The sequence below is a fragment of the Vidua macroura genome, chromosome Z, assembly GCF_024509145.1.
Source record: "Vidua macroura isolate BioBank_ID:100142 chromosome Z, ASM2450914v1, whole genome shotgun sequence".
NCBI lineage: Eukaryota > Metazoa > Chordata > Aves > Passeriformes > Viduidae > Vidua > Vidua macroura.
Genome location: NC_071611.1, coordinates 12,508,679 through 12,532,767, shown reverse-complemented (window position 1 = coordinate 12,532,767; position 24,089 = coordinate 12,508,679).

The window sequence follows — 24,089 nt, the reverse complement described above, 5'->3', positions numbered from 1 at the left end:
GGAACCTTATGGACTATTAAAACCCTCTGGCAGAAACAACTGTCAGCATGATTGATATCTAAAATTCTGTTTTCAAAGTCATTAAAAAGCTGTGTTCCAGTCTTTGAGCTCTTGGGAGAAACCTCACTAGATTGCTTCCTGTTGTCTAATTTCTGAAAATATCCTGCCCAGAAGATGCACAACAATAGAATCATGTTAGAAATCTAAATACCAGGTGAGCCACATGCATCAGCAATAGTGGGGAAATGGCTTCATTTCTTTGTTATTAAAAAAATTTTTAGGTAAGAAAAAAAAAAATAGCTGGAATCTCTAGATGCTCCAAGTAAATTGCTCATTTTGGAAATATGGCTATCTCAAGGGCACTGAATCCCATGTAATCTTGACAGCCCAAAACATACCTGGCTAGACTAAAAGCAGAAAAGAAACATACACAAAAATGTTATTTGGTAAAGAGGGAGGTCATCCCACTTAGTGATATTTCAGTTTTAATAAGAGTCTTTCATCCTGAAATATGTACACATTTCATCCTAAGTTGATGCTCTTTCTACTAGTGTTTTTCTAGTTCAGCAAATAAACAAAAGGCTGTATGGGAATTTTGCTGAAAGCCTCACAACTGCTCAGCTCAATTTGTTCTTGAGACATAAATGTGAATTATGTGTACCTGTTGCTACCTGTGAGCTGGTTGGAGCTGATGGCAGGCTGGAAGTGCCACAGTGCCAGCCTGGCAAACTTACAGCAGCAGCAGGTAGCTGCCTCATTTTCTGTCTTTCAGCAGTATGTGGACAAAATAGAATAATGTTAGCATTTGGCTAACAGCACATGATGGCTTCCAAAATATCATTTCAGAAGGCTTCTCTCATACAAAAAAAAATGGGCTCTCACTGGGTATTTGCAGTAACACACACACACACACACACGCCCACATGCATAATCTGTGGGTGTAAAATGTGAAAAGGATGCTTGCCAGGGAGCTTTCAGATCCAAAGCTGTGAATGAGAACTGCATGCTTGGAATGGAGGCATGAGAATGCTCTTGCTGTTTGTGTTCTTTTGTTCCTCTGACATTTTGGGATTTTATGTGGGTGTGATGACATATTCCCCTAAAAGCCTGCAGAACCGAGTCACAGGTTTCAATGCCTGCTACCAGAGAAGGATAACTCCTCAGAAACATGACTGCAGGGAAACAGAGATCATGCCCTCATACTTACTGGAAGGATTAAATTGTGCCTAGGGTATCCTAGCTGGTTGCACTGAAAGTAAATGCAGAGGGGGAAGCACATCAGCCCCCTCCCACTGCTGTGTCCCTGCCTGCATCCGGTTGCTGCTGCCATTGCTGGCTGCTGCCCAGCTGAGTCTCCCATGGGATGTGCGAGGCCCACACAGATAAGCACATTAGCACAGCATCCGCGCAACTGCATTACTGTTTGCACAAAAGCATGCTGCTTCTAGCTTACACTGAGCTGTAGCATAAACAAAAATTGGCTCCAAACCACTTAGGAGTGCTCGTCCGGGGGGTTTGTTTTGAACGAGACCTACTGACAGCAGAATTAGGCTACACATGTGGCTTCATGGAAGACTTGAGAGATGGAGACAGTAGGGAGATTGCAATGCTAGATGGACATGTAATAGTTTAGCTGAGAAGAAAATAAGCCAGGAATCTAGGTGAGATGTGGAGATTGAAAGTCTGAGAACTCAGCTTGGAAGGTTGTCCTGGGAAGCACTGTGCAGCAGAAAGCAAGGAAGGGTAGAGCATGATGCCACAGATCACTATCCAAGTGATGGTCATGCTGGAGCATTTCAAGAGTCCAGGGACAGACAGTAAGAGTGGGATGTTTCATCAATTATCTATTCATTACTGTACCAGACTTTGCAAAGAAAGACATTTCTTAGTTATGGAAAGAGGCTGTTAGGGGAGAGAAAGGCAGAAAGAGGGAAGTGGAGACAATATGATAAAAAAATTGAAAATAAACCAAGTAAGTAATAAAGGACTAGGACTTAAAGAAAAAATGAATGTTGAGAGGAGGGAAAAACCTTAATACAAAAATAATGGAATCCTAATCTATAGAAGACACTCTTTTACAAGTTTTCTCTCTCTGGCAATTTTAAGGTAGAATGCCTTTTCTTTCAGTAGGAAGAAAAGGGAACTTAAAAGTTGGGTCTCCATCAGTGTCCCAAAGAAGATGATGGTCTGAAGGAACATTCAACCTGAGGAAGGTTCTTCTCACCTCTGTAAAGTTTTCACATCATTCTTATAAATCAAGATCATTCTTACAACAAGAAAGAATCTAGACTCAGACTTATAAATGCATACAAAAAGAAGCAAACTATTTCTAACTATGCTAGTGGTTATGTCTAGGATTAGCATATTTTATTATTATTTATGGCCTAAATACAGATACATTATAAACTCTTCAACCTACTGGACTGTAACTGCTATTTTTGTTACCTCTCTTACCTTTCTCGTTACCTTTATTCCTGATCGCTGTCATAAACCTGTGATGTATGTCATCCAGAATAATTCCACTTTTTATTCTGACACCTCTGGCTTAGCACATATTTCATTGACTTTATTGAAGCAGTAAAGATTATTGCAAGAAGTTGCACATCTCCTCATCAATAGGTATCAGACATCTCCCATTTCTTTCATGGTTTTGCTTCACACTGCTCACCCTCTCTCCAGCAGGTTTGCCAGCAAAGGAAGTTCAGCAGCAGAAGCTGAAATTCCTCAGTCTTCTGGAGTTGGAGTGGCCAGTGGGATGAGCTGTTGTGGGAAGGGAGGCTCCCTGAGAAGGGCTTTTCCCCCATCCATGAGTTAATTTTTGCTCTATTTTCCTAAGTCTTCTTCCATTGCCCTCTGTTATGTCTCAATCCTACCCCAGTCTCCTGGCCCAGCCCCTACCCCACTAGATCACTGGTTTCCTTAAGTCCTTGTGCTCAGTCTTCATGCCTGCATAGCTCTAGCTCCAGACCCCCATTGCCTCACTGTTCAAGGCCTGTGGTTGTGTCCTGTCACAACCCACACAGCCAAACACCACTCACTTCCCACTCTGGCTTGCAGCATCATTGCCAGGTGTCACCTGGTTTTCCCATTTGAAACACCCCTGAACTTGATATGCCAGGTCTCAGCTGGCATTTTAACCATATGCAGCAATGAATTACAGCTGGCCATTGTAATTGCAGATGAGTACATCCTTTCTGTAGGAGTTCTGCTTTCTGCAAGCAGTGATAGATGGTTTTAAATCCTTTTGTCATCACCATCTAATTAGGAGGGAGGAGGCCCTGACATGTCTTCCACCACGGCAGATTTACATGCAGATCTGGGTGCATGTCAGAATACTGCAGATGCTCTCAAGCTAATAGCCCTATTAACTAATGGGAAATCTACACCCCAGCTCCTCTACTCAGCTTTTTGTATCACTCCTGCCAAACATGAACCAAGAGCTGGGGTTCCTTCCCAGAGGAAGGTTCCTAGGTACCTTGTGGAAACCATTCTGATTTTCTTATATTTTGTGAACTGCCAATTTAGTCTTGTGGGGCGCAGAAAAATGGGAGGTACATTCAACCTGGTGTCCAGATTTAGAAGGTCTATAGCTCTTTTTGCATTGTGAATCTTTGAGGGACTGGGGCTGGGAGGAGCAATAACCAATCTCCACACAAAACTTGCTGGTTGCACTTAAACATCCCCCCATGGGCTGTGTATTTCTTGTAAACTTAATTGCCAGGGATTAGAGTCTATTTCCTGGCACTGCTGTTGAGGTCACAGAAATTCTTTTGTGCCTAGAAAGCTGCTGTTCAGCAGTCTGCAGTCCCCTGGGAATCTGAGGCTGGCAGTGGCAGAAGCGGCCACTCTTTTCACCAGCCGCTGAGGTGCCCTTTGGGAGGAAGAAATTCCAGCACCATGACTTTTCCAGCCATCGGGAACCTTCTGGGATTCCTCTAGATGGCAGGAAGCACACACCTGCTACAGGGGCATTGCTCACTACAGCTCTCTGGCTGCAGGAGTTTATGAACTTTAAAGGGTATAGGTGAGATAGGGATTACATCTTAAGAGTTGCTTGTCCACCAGCTATCTGACTGACAGGCCCTAACTTCGGAACTTGTTTGCGCTGTACCACAGGCTTTTGGTTTTGTGGTATGGTTAGCCACTAAGTCATTCCTTTCCCATCACCCTGGGTAATGCCGTCCAGGGTGTGCTTACCTATGTAGCAAGAAGAGGTTTACATGCCTTTGAAGCAATAAAATGAGGCAGTAGCAGGCAGATATGATGAGTACCACATATAACCGTTGAAAGCTCTGTGCCTGCTCTACTGACGTGCTAAAAGGATGTTGGTATGAGCTTGAGTGGATTTGATTTTAAGTCATAAGTTATTACTGGATCTTTCCCCTGTGAATTCTTTATTTTTCCTTATCTCAGTTCATGTTACTGACAAACACCAGAATATGTCCTTCAAACAGCCTGAGCATTAGTTTGGAGAGTGCTGAAGTATGTAAGTAACTGTACTGAGTATATACTAGTGTGATCTGGTTCATCCTTCAACTAAGGCCAGAGGGGAAGGAAAGGATGCGCTAATACCCCTATTAACCCATCACCTGGACAGGAGTTTACACAAATCCTTTGCTCTCGCAGGGTGTTTTTCTGTCCTCTCTGTTCTGCATCCACTAGAAGAGTGTCTTTCCCAGGATACATCTCTTCCCTGGCTGCTCTGCATCTGGTCTCAGCCTGAGGTGCCCCAACTCCTTGCCCTTTAAGACAAGCAGTTGATGGAAAAGTATGCACTGCTGAGGAACACTGCTTTATCTGCTTTATTTTTCTGCAGGAAAGGTCCCCTTGAACATCAGCTTAAATCCCTCTGGAGCATGGTGAAGGGGACCTTAGAAGGGCTGTGGCTTTGGCTCTGGATATTTGGCGTGGACCAAGTTATGCAATATACTGCAGTGACATCTGGACATTAATTTTTGGCTCATTTCTTGGGACTATATTTAACATCCACATGGGGAATTTTTGTTATTAAGAACAAGAAGTACTATTCTAATTTCAAGATTTTCTGTAATCTCATTCAATTTGAATCATGTCCAGCATACCTTTATCTGCATCATTTATAAGGAAAGAGGAATTGTTTTTTTTACTGATGACAGTTGCTTTGGTGAGTTACGTATTGGTAAGAAAATATCTTCTTGATGAGTTAAACATCACAGAAACTTAAGGACAATAAATACTACTTGTTCTGCTTGGCTAGAAAATTACTGTTTTCCTAGCACTTCCAATTTAAATCCCATGATTATTCTGCAAAGTGATATAATAGAGATTTGTAGTTATTAAAATAATTTCAGATGATCAATGGTAATATTATGCACCAGAGGTGATCATCAATAAAAAGAGCTCAAAGAGCTTTTCCCAGCATTATTTTGGCAGCACTGTACCAAGCAACATCTAAATAAGCTAATCCCAGTTTTTAAGTTGTTCTCAAGTCTGCAAGGAACTGAATGCTAATGATCCTGCTCAGTTTACCTGCACTCTTGACCCATGAGGCAATCACCTATTCATCTCAAACAACCTGAAATAAAAGGTGCTGGTTTTGAGTCGGAGGGGAAAGTTATGCTTGTGTTTGCTCAATGCACATCAGTGTGTAGCTTGTGAATTCAGACCTAATGCAGTTTAAGGTTTAATATATAACTCAACCGCAATCAGACATTCATGCTGCAAGAATCAAGGCCCCAAACCACATGCAACTTTCTCTGTTTTGTCACCTTTTTTTTTTTTTGTCTGTCTCTGTCATTGATCCAGATGTCCCTCTGATAGGTCGTGGGTTTGTAAATAAAAAAAAGATGTTGGAAGTTATTTTTTGTTAGTATACATTGTTAGTATTCTCAGGGATAAGTCCCTGCATTTTGAAGGAAAACCCCAAGAGCTTGAATAACAGTTTTAAAGCACAGATAGCATGATCTGTAAGTTTGTCTTTACTAAAAAGCACAGCATGCAATACAACTCAGCTGCACAGCAAGCTCTTTACCATCCCTTCTCTCACATTTCATTGGAGCATTTAGTTTACAGTAGATTAATGTCCTAACCTCCTAGCTTATTAGTGTGAAACGCAATCAGCCCTATGTAATAAGATTAGACAGTAGGAGCTTAAGCCAGTGCTATTTAAAAAAAAAAAAATTCCCCCATTTAGAAAATGAGATAAGAGCTAGGAGTCTGGAAACTGATTACATGTTCGTGAACAGTAGAAAACTCACTATTATTTTTCACAAAAGTAACCAGTTGCAAATAAATATTTCTTGTGCATTACATTTTTGTGCTGCTTCACCAGATATAAGTTCTTTAATTTAAGAGGATGAATGGGTGTCAAATGGTTGGACAACATTAATGAACAAGACTCAGTAAGGTCCTGAGATCTGAGAGGTTTGATCTGATTACCCTGCATACAGGATTAAGAAATGATGGGCAGGTAACTTCATTTTTTGTTGGAGACAGTGTTCCATGTTGCCAATTCTTCTTATTGGTATCCCTTTGTAACAAACAAAACAAAACCCCAGAAAACCCCTTAAAAAATCAAACAAAATCCGCGAACCAAAACAACCCAGAACTAACAACAACCAAACCAAAGAAAAACAAAACAAAAAACAAAACAAAACAAAACACCAATCAAAAAACCCCAGACACTTTCCCCCAAATGAAACAAAAACCAAACACCAAACAACAACAACAACAAAACCCCCAAACCAAAACCAAAACAAAAACGGCTTCCCAGAAAACCAAACCCTCTGTGAACTATTCCTGAAATCCTAGAGCATGATTTCAGCAAATTGGTGTCTTTCATGTGCTTCCCAGCCATCCATCCTCAGAGGGACCTATTCCTCTGTTGAAAGGCCCTTACAACCTTACCATCATGATAAAGGACACAATTTTCAAAGAGGTGGGCTGATGACAAAAGGCTAAATTCCTTCAATTTAATTGAAAATTCCCCATTTAATGATTGAAAATCCCCAACTCTGATAGCAGAGCTTGCTTACCATGAGGCTTTATAGTTCCGGGTAGGGAGGAAGTTAGCTATACATAGTGGTTTCCCACTGTGGCTACATAATAATCCCCTTAAAATATCACATGTTTCTTTGAATTTTTATATAAAAATCATGTCAATAGCAATTCTATATTTTTTTCCCATTGCCAAGTTTTATCAAAAGTCTTCAGTATAACAGGGAAATTTTCAACAATAGGAAAGTAATTTTGTCAGTTGAACATGCTATATAATTAAAGGATTAGCATTTTCTCTGAAATGGAATTGAGAAACAGAAATGGGTCTGGAGTTAACTCCTTCATGTTTAGATGACTGGCCAAGGAACTTAAAGATGTAGAATTTCCTTGGGAAATGGGCATTTTGGCTAGAGCTGTGCAAAATACTGATCTGAAGATATTTTGGAATGAAATATTTGGAAAATTTTCTGTCAGAATTTTGGTGGAAGGAGACTATTAGAAGAAGAATGATGTGAAAAGCTGGAAGGAAGACAAAGAAACATGTATATTCCAACCTAACAAACTTTCAATCTTACTGCAGATGATCTCAAACCCATACACATACTCACTGGCATACTTTTACCTAAGTTTGAAAATATGCAAATGTAAACTTTGAGAAAATATGCATTTTCAGTTTTTACATTCAACATGGCAAGTCTCCAAGACTTCATAATAATTCTGTGTAACTTGTTACTGGGGTAACACACATGTCTGAGCATTACCCACTTGCATATGTATTTCTGGGCCTGCCCAGGATAGCCAGACACCCAACAGTTCTGATAAGGCTGTATATCTATTTTCTTACTGCCTTAGTGATGGGCTGCAAATATTAAGACTAATTTTATCTTTCTTTTACAGGGAGTTAAATCTCTTGAAAGTATCACTATTGTTTTAGATAAAAAAATGGCATGGAAATTGATGTATTTTTAAGATGAGGGTTTTCACACATAGAAATGCTCTAAAGAGCATTTTTTATACCCAGATAACTAGCATCTTCTCAATTTTGTGGGCCCCATACTAAATTGCAGGATTAACTGATAGGCAGCTATTAGGAGAGGACTGCATGCATGTTCCTGCCCAGATTACTGTGAATAGTTTATGTTTCCTCTGGCCTTTGACTGTTAGGGTGGAGTAGTTTCCCTGTCACTGGACAAAGTACAGTGATGGGTCATACCATCTGCATAGAGATCTCATACTATTGCTTTTCCTCTCTGCTCTGCCATTAATGATTTGCCACAGCAGTTTGCGACTTGAATAATATCTTGGTTCCATCTTCGGTTCTTAGTCTCACTTTTGTCTTGACTTGTAACCCCTGCGACTGGTACCTCAGCCTCTGAATCTTCCTTCACACTGGATGAGGCACCTTTCTCTTTATTCTCTTCTCAGCCAAAGCAGTTGTCAGGGCCTTCCCTGGCCCCTGCTGCCTGCTGCCTCCTTATGTCTCCATACATGCAGAGATCCCTAGGCACAGGCTTCTGGAGATGCCGTTTCTCCTCCTTTCCTGCCACTCTCATCACATAACATCTATCTTTAAGTGTTTTTGCTGACATCCCCTAAATCACCATGGATCCTCTCCTCATGTCACCATGGGTCTGACTTGGGTTTCTGTACATCTCATTGTCCAGACTGTCTCTTAATGGACTGGTTTGGGGATTGGGAGCAGTATAGTCATAACTGCTCAGTCATCTCTTATAATCCACCCCACCTCTACTCACTCCAGCTCTCCTTCACTTACCCTTTGTGCTTCCTTAACAACAACCCTGGGTGTCTTTGCACGGTACTTTATTATGCACTCTGACACCCTTCTCACTCAAAATATGCAGTTTTCTCATTCAAGCCCTAAAAAATTGTCCTTTCCACTTGTCTAGGGATGCCTTTTACTGATGCATGTCTTGCACTGTTTGCTGCAGGATTTGTGAAACTGGAACATGTCTGAATATGAGAAGAACTACTTTGATTATGAGTGAGCACTGGAACAGATTTCCCAGAGAAGCTGTGGAGGCTTCTTCACCACAGATATTCAAAACCATCTGAACATAAGTATGAGTAACAATCTCTAGAATGACCCTGACTGCACAGAGAGGTTGTACTATGTGACCTCCTGTGGTCCATCCCAGCCTTACCCATTCTGTCATTGTGATTAACATGCAGCAGTAGAAACAGAAAAAATACTCTCTGTCAACTCCAAAGACTGTCACGAATGTGGGCAGGTGAAAAAATACTTATGATTTGTTTGTGGAATGAGATGCTTCATTCAACCCCTCTTTTAAAAATTTTGGTGTCATTAAATAAAATAAAAACTGAAGTAAAATTTAAAGTCTTAATTTTGGAATCACCAAAATGCTGTTACTACACCTGCTGATCTTGCGCTAGAAATGGCTCAGGCCATAAAAAACTCCTGTCAGCTCTGTCTAGTAGAAAAGCTTGCACACTGATTTGCATGTCCATCTATCAGAGAGGTGTCTCTCTGGTTTCCTCTGTACTCATCACTAAGTATGAAACACTTGCAGCACTATTTCAAATGGTCTTGACTGTCATGCAGAACTTTGCCTCAGACCAACTTCTATTACAGTGTCATATTTTAAAAGTGATAATTTAACAACCAGTCATTTTAGGAACATTTTGTTTGTAGTGTTTTACCTTAGCATGATATACTTTGTATTCTCCATCAATCCTTTGTATTCTCCATCAATCCTTTGTATATATCTTGTTCCAAAAAAGCACTTTGCAATAATGAAGGAGTGTTTGAATTGATCCTATTGGGCACTGTACTGTCATTTAAATAGAAATGTTAGATTGATTTATTTATCTGTCAGTTCCTTATTGCAAAGACAGACATGAATGGAAATCAGCAGTACAGTGTGGCATGCCCTGCAGGATGGGCCATGTGTTAGGACAGACACATGCGTGTCTAACACAGGACATGCACACATACGCTCAGAGATACACGTGCACTCTGCAACACTCTAGACTTACCCCAGGTTTTTGGAAAGAAGGTGTACCTATGCAAGAAGGAGAAATGGGGTCTTGCATAAACTGTCCATGCTCCCACAGCAGACATTTCATTGCTTTATAGAATTGCACTAAAAGAAGTCACATTGTTTGCAGGGAGGATTAAAGCCCTTGTTGATCTCCTTTTTTGTAAACTTAGGCCTGTTTAGTTTAACAGAGAGAAGTCCAGCTCTGTATTTTTTCTGCTTTTATATGAGTAAAAATAATGGCCCTTTACAAGGAAATGATAAGCCTCTGCAGCCTCCTTTCTTGTCAATAAGGAATTCTTGTTGTTTTAAGAATCTTAAAGTAGGCTAAATATACCTCTCATTTCCCATTTACATATTTGGAGGAGCCAATTTAGCATAAAAAAATCTTTATGTACTGAAGGGAATGGAAAAAACAACTGACAAAGTTCATGAATGGCTAACTGATGATTCTGCCTTGATCCTAATTTTGGTGCAGAATTATGTGGATGTTCACTTCTAAATCTGAGTGAACCTATAGGTTGAGTAGATAGATAGCAGTTCTGGTTGACTGTGTTGAGACAGATATAAACAAGATTTAACTGTACAGTATTAATGCCCTCTTGATGGATGATTAACATGGTGCAAGACAATCACTTCTGAAATCTCTCATTTTTACTTTGGGAAAAAAAAAGGTGATGATGGTTGGTGCAGTTCTATATAGATCATGATCATGTGGCTTCTGACAGTGCTGCAATGTTCCCTTTGCTCTGATTTAGCTCATGTTAAAGCCAGTTGGGAGTTCTCTGCTGGCTCTAGAGGCAATCAGCTGAGACCCTGATGTAGAAAACTCTTAGAAAGGAGTTGTGAGATAGAAGGAACAAGCCTGATTCAGCACCCTTGACTGTGATGTATTTAGTTCTCAGTGATTACTACAGCAGATAGTTTCCCCCTCTACCTCATGCATTTTATTGATAGACGCAATTTTGCAGTGTATTTCTCTAATGTTCTGAGCTTCTTCAAATAATTGATATTTTGTCTTTTTGGCAAAGTGACTTCAGGATCTGCTTCTGGCAGGCTGTCTCTGTGCATAATCATTCTTGTTACATTTCAAGCCAGCAAACAGCACCAGGTCAGGCTTAGCAAACTGAAATGCAGCTGTATCAACGAAGTCAGCCTACCATATATTCCCTGTAGGAATTTACACAGTTGCTTGCTATAGTGATACATGAAATAAAGTACCCAGAATTCAAGTTGTTCTCTCCATGTCTCAGCTATGTACAGTGTAACCATACTGACAAAAATTGGAGGAGGCCTCTCTTGACCAGTGAAGGTGCCTTGTGAGTGGAGGTCATTCAGGGCCTGAATGTGTCCCATCTCTAGACTGAGGCTCTTTGCTTAAGGAGAGTCATTTTAGCAGGATGCAGGCAAGGGCTGCTCCTTCATCCCTGGGGAGATTCATATCATCAGGCTATGGACATGGCTATGGACAAGTGCCCTTTGATGCAGACCCTGATCCAGACCTGGTCTGGAGATGCTATGGAAGAAGAAGAAGACTCTTTTTCCTTTCCCAGCAGATCTAAAAAAACTCCATGTCAATGCCTTGCAACAAAATATTCTAGTGTGGCTACTGTGGTGCTTGTAAACAGTTTCAGTGATTCTCACATCTCCATGAGGACTGGGAAAATGGCATTTTTTTCATAGTTTTTTTACTAAAACTATAATAAAATGCCATAACTATTATTAAAGGGAGAGATTATGCATTTTTAATGTTAGCATTCCACTGGTACACATATTGAGCATAGCTTTGGGCTTTTACATCACCACAAAACTATTAACCAATATCCTTACTGGGCCAAAACCTGTGTTACTGAAGCTGTTCAAATGCACTGTAATTTAGCACTAATTCAAAATAAAACAGTTTCAAAGTGGCTGAACTGGCCAGCATTAATGGGGCCAAAACATTAGCACACACTGAGCAGTAAACTATATTGACACATTTCAACTTCATTTAAAAAAAAATGTAGATTGAGTCTTGAGAGGTGAGTTCTAATCTAGAGCTAAGACTTTCAGCCTTTGAACCATTTTTAATAAAGAAGCTGGTATTTGATGAAGTTATTTAAAATATGTCAAGAAGTAACTTTCAGCAAACATTTTGTCCCAGATGTGAAAATTTGAGCCTGGGAGGTTGGGATGAAGTCTGGCTCAGTTCTTTCAGTTTGGAAGTATCAAAACACTTTTAATCAAAAGGAATTTTTTCTACATTCCCTATGGGAAACATAACCTTTTTGCTCCATCCAGCATTAAAAAACTTTCTGCATTGCTGTGATGCTTCATAGAAACTGTGGTTCAGCTGCCACATATCCTCTCCCATCTGCCAGGACATTTTGGTGGGATGCATAATGGATACAATCCCTCTGTGATATGCCATGAGGGACCAGTCCGATTACAGTGTGGTAGGTAATGTAGCGCAACCATACAGTTGTTTTGTGGGAGCAGATAGGTCACATAACTAAAAAACAGTTTTCCGGAAGCCACAGAGTTTGGCCACAGTGTGTTGTCGAACCGCTTCCAAATGAAATGTTTCTCCCTGATTCAACACACTAAAATTTTTCATGTAAGTTTTCCCAAGAGAAACTTCAGATTTTTAGTTTTGTTCAAAGTTTGCAAAATCCTGTAATCAGGTTGGTATTTGGAAAAAAAAAGAGAAGTTATTGCCTTAAAAAAAAGGCAGCTTATTCTGTTTAATAAAATGGCAAGCAATTATTTTGCTTTATTCTCTTGGATTCTTATAAGAAGCCTTTCTTTAATCTGGCAAGTTAAACTCATCGTTCAGAGCATATTCCCCTTCCAAAGTGCATCATATATGAAAACATGATTCATATGTCATGACCCAGGGTAATGTACACAGAGAGTTATCATGAACTCACACTCTGTACCTGAACTATCGCAGGCAATTAGCTTGAGATGGAAAAGATGTATTCACTAGCCTCAAGAAATCACATTCTCTACAAAATTTAAAACTTAATGCATTCTTATCAATAACTGTCATTTGTCAGTGTAGAAGAGGTGTGATCACAATATGTGTGATTTTAACCCAATGTACCATAGAGTTGAAACAGTGGTCTCTGTCTTTGTTATATTACATCTTTAAATTAATCTCTAATTGAAAAAAAAATTCTTAAACATTGCCCTGAATTATTAGTGTAATATACATAACCTAATGACACAAAACTATTTTATAACTTCTCAAATATTTATACTATTGTCACAATAATTTATCTTTATATTTTTAATTGATTTTATGTAAAATAATCTCCTCTAGAAAAACTAAAAAAAGCAACTAATGTATTATCAAAGTATTTTAGAGGTGTGGTTAACCTTCACGTTGCTGAACCCTCCATCTCTTTGATCTACCATCTTAGATGGAATTTGACAATGTCTCTGGCTAAAGGATCAGCATATTGACTCATAAAATTGTGCACTTTTCCAATATGGTTCACTAGAACTGTGCATCAGGTATGTTGCATTTCCATTCAAAGCTTATTCAGGACAATGACTCATAGGAATCAACTGAAGCTATGGTTTAAATGCATAGCTTGTCTTTAATTCTCAATGGGATTAAGCAAAACACCAAAAGAATCTAAACAGGTAGAAATAAGCAAAGTGACTTGTACAGAATTAATTTATGCCACATAGGGACCACACTTATGCCTTCCTTGTTTTTGAGGTTCTCCTGTCACTGCTGACATTTTCTATCCAGTCACAAGAACAGCAGGTCTGGCACCTCTTTTTGATAGCTATTCTCACACAGCTAGAGAGTGTATGGATCTGTGATCCATTATACCTTCAGCGCAGGGCAGGGGTACAATTTCATGTGAACTGGGTTAAGTAAGCACTTGGATCACAGGGTGTTTACCCAAATCAAGTGATGCCCTGAAGCTTAGACTATGACAGGTAAGAAATTGGAGCAGCTGATGCCAGGGGAGCTTGTAGGAAGAGATGTGAGTGAGTGAGTGTGTGAGTGAGTGAGTGAGTGAGTGAGTGAGTGAGTGAGTGAGTGAGTGAGTAAGTGAGTGGAGTGACACGATACACCCACAGCCCTGTGCCAGGGCCCCCAATCTCTCTGCTGCAGGGCCTTTGTGACATACAGGAGGTGACATACCAAACCATGCTGAATGTATTGGTTTAAAAAATTTCTGATGAACATGGTTGGGTAAAGGGAGGAATTCTAAAAAAATCACACAGTGAAATGATCATATGGGACATAGAAAATGGAAGAAATTAATACAACACTCTCTAGGTGGAAGAAGCTTTTCTACCCTGCTAATGCTGATTTTCTTATAAATCAGTCTTGAAGAGGGTTGGCTTATAAGTAGCAGAGGACTGAAAATTATGATTTTATCAGTAGCAGAGGACTGGAAATTTCGATTTGATGCTAATATTTGTAAATTAAAATTGGATAATCACCGTATATATATATAAATGGGTGTAGGTGTTGAGTGAAGCTGCAGAAGGGTTATTATGGCAAATCATTTATGATAGTTTTGATAACAGGCCTCATAACCTAATCTTACTGTTCTGATAAAATTTGATCTTTGTGAGAGATAAGAATTCTGCTAGCTTATCATCATCATTATCATGATAATTTTTCACCAGCATTGCCCAAAACAGCGCAAGGGTTTGTTTTGAGCTACCATGACATCCATAAGTAAAATGTGTGGGAACTGGCAATCGTCATTTAAACAGTTTGGTAGCATATCAGCCAGTTTAAGATCTACTATTTTTTAGTGCAGAAAACAGTAGCTCCCAGCTAACTGGCCAAAGTCCTGTGAAGCTGGTATATTTGTGTCCTGTAGTTAATAAGCACACTTAGGATTCTGTAGAATCTACATGAGATTTTAATTTTTATGGTTGCATGGATAGTAAAGAGAAACAACAGAGTATTAAGTGGGTCTGATTTGGTGTGCAGATAAAAGAAACACATTCCAGACTTAGGACTATATTAAAACCGAGATTATAATAGGCATGTATTGAAAGTGGTTTGAAAATAATTGAAAATGTGAATCCAGTATGCTAGAACACTGTTCCCTAGACAGTATGCTAGTCAGAGTTCTAATTTTGACCAAACAATGCTCAGTGACTTTTGAACTGTATGAAAAGGACTTTACAAAACCAGTGCTAGTGAAAGTAGGAAAGAATACTAGAAGATGAATTTGTAAATAATTGTGCTGGTTACATTATACATATTTACTGATAAGAGTCAGCTAGTAAATAGATCAATACATCAGTACTGGTTCATAATGCTAGCAAAAGAGTAAGGATAGAATCTTCTCATAAAATATGGAAATTTACCTGTGGATCAAACTGAAAAACACATAAAAATCATATTAGGCAGCCCACGAAGCATGTGGTCTTGTGACAGCATAGCAATTAAGTTTGTGAATGCCATCCTTTATTGCAGAAGCAAGAGACAATCAAAATAGGAAAAGGCCTATTATCTCTGTCTCTAACATGAATTAGAGCATAACCAAAGTGTCCTCCCTTCAAAAATGACACTGAGAAACTGGAAAAAGAAAAAAAAAAGGAAAAAGTTCGGAAAAAGTGTATAAGTTTATAAGCACAACAGAATCTATAAAACATACCTGACACATTAAAACTTAACCAAATGAGTCTATTTTATTTATCCAAGATAAAATTTGGAAGAGATGTAATTCCAGACTAGAAATGTTTACATGGAAAAATACTGCAAATTGTGACAGATCTGATTTAAAAGAAAAAAATCATATTGAAATCAAGTGGCTGAAAGCTGGAATGAGACAAGCAGATGAAAAAAGAAACAAAAATCTTTAAAAGAGAAACTACCTAAGCTTTGGAGTATTTGGGCATGTGATATTTTTTCATGCATCTGAAGTGTTAAGAGTCATAACTGGAGAGTCGTTCTAAAAGATATGCATAAATCTCAAATAGAAACTATAATCTTAGTGTAGAAGTTATTGAGCAAGGTTTTCGTAGCTTGTAGAAGATAAGACTATATGACTGTAATGCTCCATTTGGATGCCTGGCTCTTTCTGCTGGCTATATGAATGTGGAAGTTACATAGCTAAAGAGGATCTATGGTGAATTATTATGCTTAAAGGACCTTCTAGGTAAAGTTGTTCTAGAATTCCATCTGTGTGGCTATACAGCATTCTATGAAGCTCAGAAAAGCAGCTGCTCTATATTTACAGAACAGGACCAGCTGAAACACATCAGAAACGGGATATGACCCTAACACCAGTTACATAAGCTACTCTACCCTCATGTAATTGAGTTTCCAATGACTCAGCATGTATGAAAAGCTGTTTGTCCTGTTGCTGCCCTCAAACTAAACTGGGGAAGATTCACATGCTTCATGCATGAACTATGTTCTTTAACATCCTTGACTCACAGGAGCTCCCAACCATCTCTAACATTCTTGAATTCAAGACACTTCAACATAACTCACTGCTAATCCTGAGAAGTTAAATACACATATAGAGTGCTCTGAGCACTTTTAGGCTACAGACAAGAACGTACTCTGCAAGGCTGTGTACTGATGTATGTATTCATTAGGTACAAGCATGTGGAACAATAAGGTAAAAGTTATATACTTTTGGATTCAGAGCTCTGATTTCGTTGCCAATTTGCAATTCTCTGCAAATCCCTAATTTTTTCTTCCATTTTGCTCTATCTGGTGATCTACAGCAGTCCACTAAAACATCCACAATACAACCTGTGAACGATTCAGATCAAACTAATTCTGCATGCAGTTACCACCTGAAGGTAATATTTGCGATGCCTTGTCCTTTTCACCAGACACCACTGTTGTCCCCAGCAGCTCCTCACAACCCTGCTTTTTTTCTGGTAGGAGAGGATTAGCTTTATTCAAGTCAATCCTGCCTCCTGCCTGGAAGGATGGGGAGATAGATGATTTGGACTAGTCAGAGGTCACACAAAGGTTACCTGGAGCAGCTGCTGAAGGTAGACTATCTTAGGGTGAAGAGGCAGGAGAGAACTGCTGAGGTCCAAGGTAGTTCAGTGCAGCTCTGCTGATCACCATTCTGTTGCCTTCTCTGGAAAGACTGACACTTTTGATCCTTCAGAGTGCTGTGTATTTTTTGCCCCTTTAGGGTGTTGCTGGTCCTTGCTGAAGGGTGACATGTGTCTGACCAGCACATACCAACCTGCACTGCAGTACCAACCATCTCCAAGGAAAGCTTTCACAGGGAAGCTACAATCCTTCAGCTTCCACACATCACAATTCCAGATTTCTAGACAGAGCATTCTTCACCATTCTTCAGCATTTCTTAATCAGATGAAACTGATTCTTTGAAGGAAAAAGGGTCAAGGGGATATTTTCTACTATTTTTTGTTCCAAGATTTCTGCCAAGGTTTGTGGGCAATGGCTTGTTCACTCTTGATGTCCTGTGCTGGGTTAGGTAATGTCTTCCAAAAGAACAGTAAATTATTCATGCAGGATATAAATCTTTAAGGAGGCCTGTTTTTCTGCTGACCCAGTAACTGTAGCTTATTACATACTTTAATTCACATACATGAAATAGTTTTATTTTCATTTTTGCACTCCAGAGTGGATGCTTACAACTATTCTCTGAATAGTTTTTGCTGAACACAGAGACAGTGATGGAATGATCACTGGATGGCAGTGATGGATGACAGAGAATAAGAAATCCTTTACAATCAAGACCAAAGTAGTCCCCAACTGCCATTAGATTTTTCAGTAAGTCTTTCTCTCTTCTTCTGTGTTATCTTATAGCTGCAAGATACCACCATGGGTTAACTGGCTTTCAAAAAACAACAGAAACGTAGAGAGGGGGTTGACATGGTCTACTGCTGGTAATAATCCTTCTTTAAGGTGGAGACTAGACACAATGACCTCCAGACATTCTTTCCAATCAGCATTTCTAGAAATCTTCCAACTCAGGCTAGAGTATATCAGTGGACAAATTCAAGCAGTTTTACTGAGGGATAAGCATTCTAATCAAAGCTAGCCTAAAACAAATCTGTGCTTTCAGTCAAATTTCAGAGTTGTCCTGGGTTGACTGTATGATGCTTTTATCCCCAGTTGTCTGTTCTGTTTATGCTGAATAATAAGTTTTGCACCGTTAAGACTGTTCTGAGAGTGAAAGGGGGAGAGAAGAAGCGCGAAGTTTGTTTTCAGAAACTGCACTCACTCCTCCACATTCCTGCTCCTGGACAGTGTTGTCTGTGGATGGCCAGACAGCAGGACAGAGCTCTCCTTTGCTTTTAGTTAGTTTTAGCTAGCTGAGGCAAAGAAGTTCCCTGGACTGTGGCTTTTCCTTTTCTTTGGACCTGCTCAAACCTGCTCTGGACTGAATACCCAGAAGACCAGCAGCAGCTCGCACCTGTGGCCCAGTGGGCCCAGCCTGGGCCATGGCATTTCCAGCACAGGAGGGACTGATAAGAGACTGAGTGAGGCAAGCTGCAGCCCAGGGAGGCGACTTTCTGAGTTCATCTCTCTTTTGGAGAGGCAAGAGGTTTTATTCTTTAATATTGTTTAGGTTTTCTTGTTTAATAAACATTTTTTTCCACTTTTCTCCAAGGAGTTATTTTTTCCTGAACCAATTGGGGGAGGAGCAGATTGAATCTGCTTCCTAGAGGAACCTTTCCAGGATTCTCTCCCAGATTTGCCCTGAACCAGGACAAGAGTGCAGAAGAGACAAAGAAATTTTTTTTTTACTACATTAAGAAAGCAAGGTTGTGTGACAGAGCTGTGTGAGACATCCTTGTTTTTATGCAGAACAGGTTTACCGCCTTTGTGTCAGAAAATTTGCAGGATTTGCAGGTCCTAAAGCATAGAAATATATGGATTTGAACAAATGTAGCTTTCTCTCACCCAAATCCTGTTGTGAATCCAAGGCAGGATTCAGAATTAGTATCGATGGGTTGCTTCAACTTACATAAAGATAAAGCCAATAATGAATAGTGTAGTTTGAAGGAGAAGGGTCATGGAAGATGATGGTGGGAAAGACTTTAGAGAACCAGTAATTTCACCTAAAAATTCTTGTTAATTATTTTCATAAGGTAAAGTTGCTCATACCATGTTTGGGTGACTGGTATGGTGAAAGCTGTTGGTAACTTACCAGTTGTACCTCATAAACACTTTCTCAAGAGTATTATGTTACATAGCTTGGCACTTCTGCATTTATTGATAGCAGTCAGGCAACCTAAATATGTTTCTTTTTCATCCACTTAAACTACTCTACTGTGTTAAAGCCTACTCACATATCAAGGCCACAACAAAGTGTATGGATAATCTTTGCATTACTTCTACTTTTTCTGAAAAATTGTTTTAATGGTGTGGTACTGAGAGTTCATGCTCCGTCAACATAATATGCATTAAATGGTAGTGGCTATTGCATTAAGTTTCTAGCATCTATGCAAAATATTTAACAGGAAAATAAATAATTTCTGATTTATAATTGAACAACTTTGTGATAAAAAAAGTGTGAGGTGACAATCAGGAGTTTACAGCTTTGTCTTTGGATTAATTTGGATGAAATCCCAAATGCCCACACAGTGTGATAATCCTAATTTTGCTGTTCCATGCAACTGTATTTGGCCAACTCCATATTTAGCAAATATTGGAGATGTCCCACTGAAGTCCTATGGAGAAAGGCAGATGATCAGAATTTCATAACACAAAAGAGCACTCAAAATGTATCAAGTGAAATCTCCAATCCCTAACAAAACTCACATTATAATCTGGAAACAGTGCTAAGGATATAATTTAGTAAGTGTCTTTCACAATAGCCCACTCCACATAAAGACAATGGTGTCTTTCTACTATCACTTAATTTAAAACTTGCTTTTTATTTTTCTTCCATGAAACAATAACTGCTACACAAATTAATTTTCTAGCACAGGCCCAGACTAAAATTCCAGCTATAAGGATAATTTTGCTACTTCCTTCCTTCCTTCCTTCCTTCCTTCCTTCCTTCCTTCCTTCCTTCCTTCCTTCCTTCCTTCCTTCCTTCCTTCCTTCCTTCCTTCCTTCCTTCCTTCCTTCCTTCCTTCCTTCCTTCCTTCCTTCCTTCCTTCCTTCCTTCCTTCCTTCCTTCCTTCTCTTCCTTCCTTCCTTCCTTCCTTCCTTCCTTCCTTCCTTCCTTCCTTCCTTCCTTCCTTCCTTCCTTCCTTCCTTCCTTCCTTCCTTCCTTCCTTCCTTCCTTCCCTTCCTTCCTTCCTTCCTTCCTTCCTTCCTTCCTTCCTTCCTTCCTTCCCTTCCTTCCTTCCTTCCTTCCTTTCCTTCCTTCCTTCCTTCCTTCCTTCCTTCCTTCCTTCCTTCCTTCCTTCCTTCCTTCCTTCCTTCCTTCCTTCCTTCCTTCCTTCCTTCCTTCCTTCCTTCCTTCCTTCCTTCCTTCCTTCCTCCTTCCTCCTTCCTTCCTCCTCTCCTTCCTTCCTTCCTTCCTTCCTTCCTTCCTTCCTTCCTCCTTCCCTTCCTTTCCCTTCCTTCCTTCCTTCCTTCCTTCCTTCTTCCTTTCCTTCCTTCCTTCCTTCCTTCCCTTCCTTCCTTCCTTCCTTCCTTCCTTCCTCTCCTTCCTTCCGAACTTCCTTCCTTCCTTCCTTCCTTCCGAACTTCCTTCCTTCCTTCCTTCCTTCCTTCCTTCCCTCCTTCCGAACTTCCTTCCTTCCTTCCTTCCTTCCTTCCTTCCGAACTTCCTTCCTTCCTTCCTTCCTTCCGAACTTCCTTCCTTCCGAACTTCCTTCCTTCCTTCCTTCTGAACTTCCTTCCAAACTTCCTTCCGAACTTCCTTCCCGAACTTCCGAACTTTCTTCCTTCATCCCTTCCTTCCGAACTTCCGCTTCCTCCGAACTTCCTTCTGAACTTCTGAACTTCCTTCCTTCATTCCTTCTCTTCTGAACTTCCTTCCTCCCTCCCTCCCCTCCCTCCCTGTATTCTTTTCTTGCTCCGTCAGATCATGTAGCTGCTGATAGGGATTCAGTTATCCTTTGTAGTGAAATTGCTTATCAGACTGTAAATTCCAATTCCCTAAGAAAAGTTTGCAAAAACAAGACTTGCAAAGATATATGAAATACATCCCCAGCTCTCTATGTACATGTTGTATGGCATACCATTATATCCTTTTTCCCTACGTCTGCCATAAAAGGCCAGAATTTCGGTATAGAAGTCAAGGGGTTGATGAATGTGTGTAATTTACTGTAACTGTTGGGCTAATCTTCCTTCCCCCACCCTCTTAGCTGAGCTGTGAGAGCCATACGCCAGCTGGATGAACTCTAAGAAAGGAGGAACAGATACCAGCACTCTGATAAGAAACAGAGCATTCACTTGTCCTTGTTACAGTTAGAGAACAAGCCAGCATGAGGCGGATTACTTTCTTGTACATGACATTACCAGTATTGTATTTAGAGACAGGGCCAGTTACTTTGAAGCACATGGAAGGACCTCTAGCAGCATGCATTGCCTTTTGTTTCAAGAACAAGGCTTTGCGTGTTGTGACTTTATTTTTAAAACAGTCATTTGGACGATGCATTACCCATGTGAGAAAAAAAGGCTTTTGGTAAATAAAATGAAGAAGCACAGCCTATTAAAGTTTATATTTACATCCCAGTGTGTCTCCAAGCTGGTGGCAATATATCCAAATGGATTCTGGTGCCTAGATTAGAACTAAGGTGCTCCTTCCAAACCCAAAACTCTGAAGTTCCTCCATCTACAGCATACATACAAATGCCTAGAAATCGTCTGCCCTTGATGCTGTTGTAATGCCCATAGCTCATAATCAGCATGTACTGGTGAAACGTTCATAGATATTTTAGATATGATAGAGATAGATAAATTGCAGTCTAAACAGCAAAGACCACCATACGCTATTAAACCAAAGGCATGTGAAGGCACATGAAATTAGGCATTTGCAGACAATACCTGTCCTTCCAGAACAGAGCTGGGAACAAGACGAGTGGCTGACATTATTTTATATTAAAATAGTTCTGTACAACTGCTAAATTGGGAGATAAAAGATAGTGGTCATTGCCTTGTAAATAACAGCATATCTGGATCATCTTTTCAGGAGTTAGAAGTCTTTGAACAAAATACCATTTTCTTCCTGCGGGTTTAAAAAATGTGTTAGTAAAGACAAATTTCTTTTCTTACCCACTGCAGGCTGAAATACTACAGAAATACTCTTCAGTCTTTTAGCTGTAGTTGAGCAATTAGATGTATTGAGCCAGAAGAGAAAATCTGTGCGAAGCACAGAGAATGGAGACAAGAATAAAAATGCATGATCAGCTATAGAAATATGAATTGAAATAGCTGTATAATATTGACTTGGCATATCATGTAGTAAAAATTATGAAGCATAGGACATAATTCTTTGACACTATTGATTTCTTAAGTTTCTGGTTAATTCTCAGTTAATATCAGATATCTAACTACTAACCATTTAGGGACAAAAGATAACTGGGAGTAGTTAACATAGACTTATGAAAGGGGAAGTCATTCTTGACCAACTAGATAGCCTCCTGTGATGAAATGACTGGCTCAATGGACATGAGGAGACTAGTGGTTGTTGTTTATCTTGATGTCAGAGAGGCTTTTGATGCTTTTTCCAATAGCATTCTAATAGACTAGTTGCTGAAATATGTTTTAGGTAAGTGGACTGCTGAGATGGACTGAAATCTGACCTGAACACTGAGCTAAAAAGGTTTTGGTTGGTGGCACGAAGTCCAGTTGTAGGCTAGTTGCTAGTGGTGTACATCAAGCATCAATACTGGAACCAATGCTGATTAAGACCTTTGCTAAATTATTGGTACAGACTGTACCTCATCAAGTTTGTAAATTAAACACAATAGGAAGAAGTGATTGACAAACCGGAAGGCTATGCCTGCCATTCAGAGAGACCTGAACAGACTAGAAAAATGGTCTCAAAAGGATCTCATGAAATTCAGCAAAGGGAAATGCAAGGTCCTTTCCCTGAGGGGGAACAACTCCAGACACACACCAGAAGCCTACCACCTGGAAAGCAGTTCTGTAGAGAAGAGCCTAAGGGGTAGATACCAAACTGATATTGAGCCAGCAACGTACCTTCCAGCAACCAACAGCTCCTGGAGAAATGTTCACAGCAGGTAAAGGGAGGAGATCCTTCTCCTCTACTCAGACCTGGCACGGCCTCACCTGGAGTGCTGGGGCCAGTTCTGGGCTCCTTGGTACTAGAGAGACACGGAGCTACTGGAGCAAGTCCAGTAAAGGGCAATGGAGGTGGTTAAAGAACAGAATACGTCTGATACAAGGAGAGGCTGAGGGAGTTGGGACTGTTCAGCCTGGGAAAAAGAAGACTCCACTGTGGGATTAAAAAAAAAAAAAAAATCTTTGTTTTAAACTCTTAGTAGTAAATATTGTTTTGTTCACACAAAACAATCCACATCTTATCCATAGCATCTTAGAGAAGCAAACTTTGATGATCCAGTACTGTACCATTTCCACATAGCAAAAAACAGCACCATGGGGTTATGGGGCTTAACATACCTTTTTGATTCTTGCCTCTTTCCAAGTTTCACAGAACGTCAAGATTGATCATCAGGGTTTAATAGTAGCTTGTGAGTGTGCAGTCATCTCTCCTCCAACTCAAGAAAGCAAAACAAGTGTCTTTAGCCACCATATTCCAAGTTTGCCTCTTTGTTCTGGAGCTTTCTACCTCCTACTCACAGGGTGTGAGACTTACCTGGAAGTGATGAGCTGCCCATGTGCACTCAGCCGAGACATTAGCCTCTGCTAGGGCAGAGGAGCGTCTCACCACCCCAGCATGGAGCTGGAGACCTGGCTAGAAAGGCAATTCTTGTTTCCCAACAGGTCTCAAATTTCACTATATTTCACTGTCACTCACCAATCCTATAGTTACTCACTCTAGAGGTTTAGTAGAAAGTTTCTATCTCAAGATTTTGATAATGAAATTGATTTTAAAGGGACAAATAGAATAAACCACAAATATTAAAACCAGTGTTCTACCAGGCAGAAACTGTAAATATGATTCTTTCTCCTGCCTTGTGTAACCTAAGTGACAGCCAGGTGCTGTTGCACAAGTAATCTTTTTGTTTTCATATATG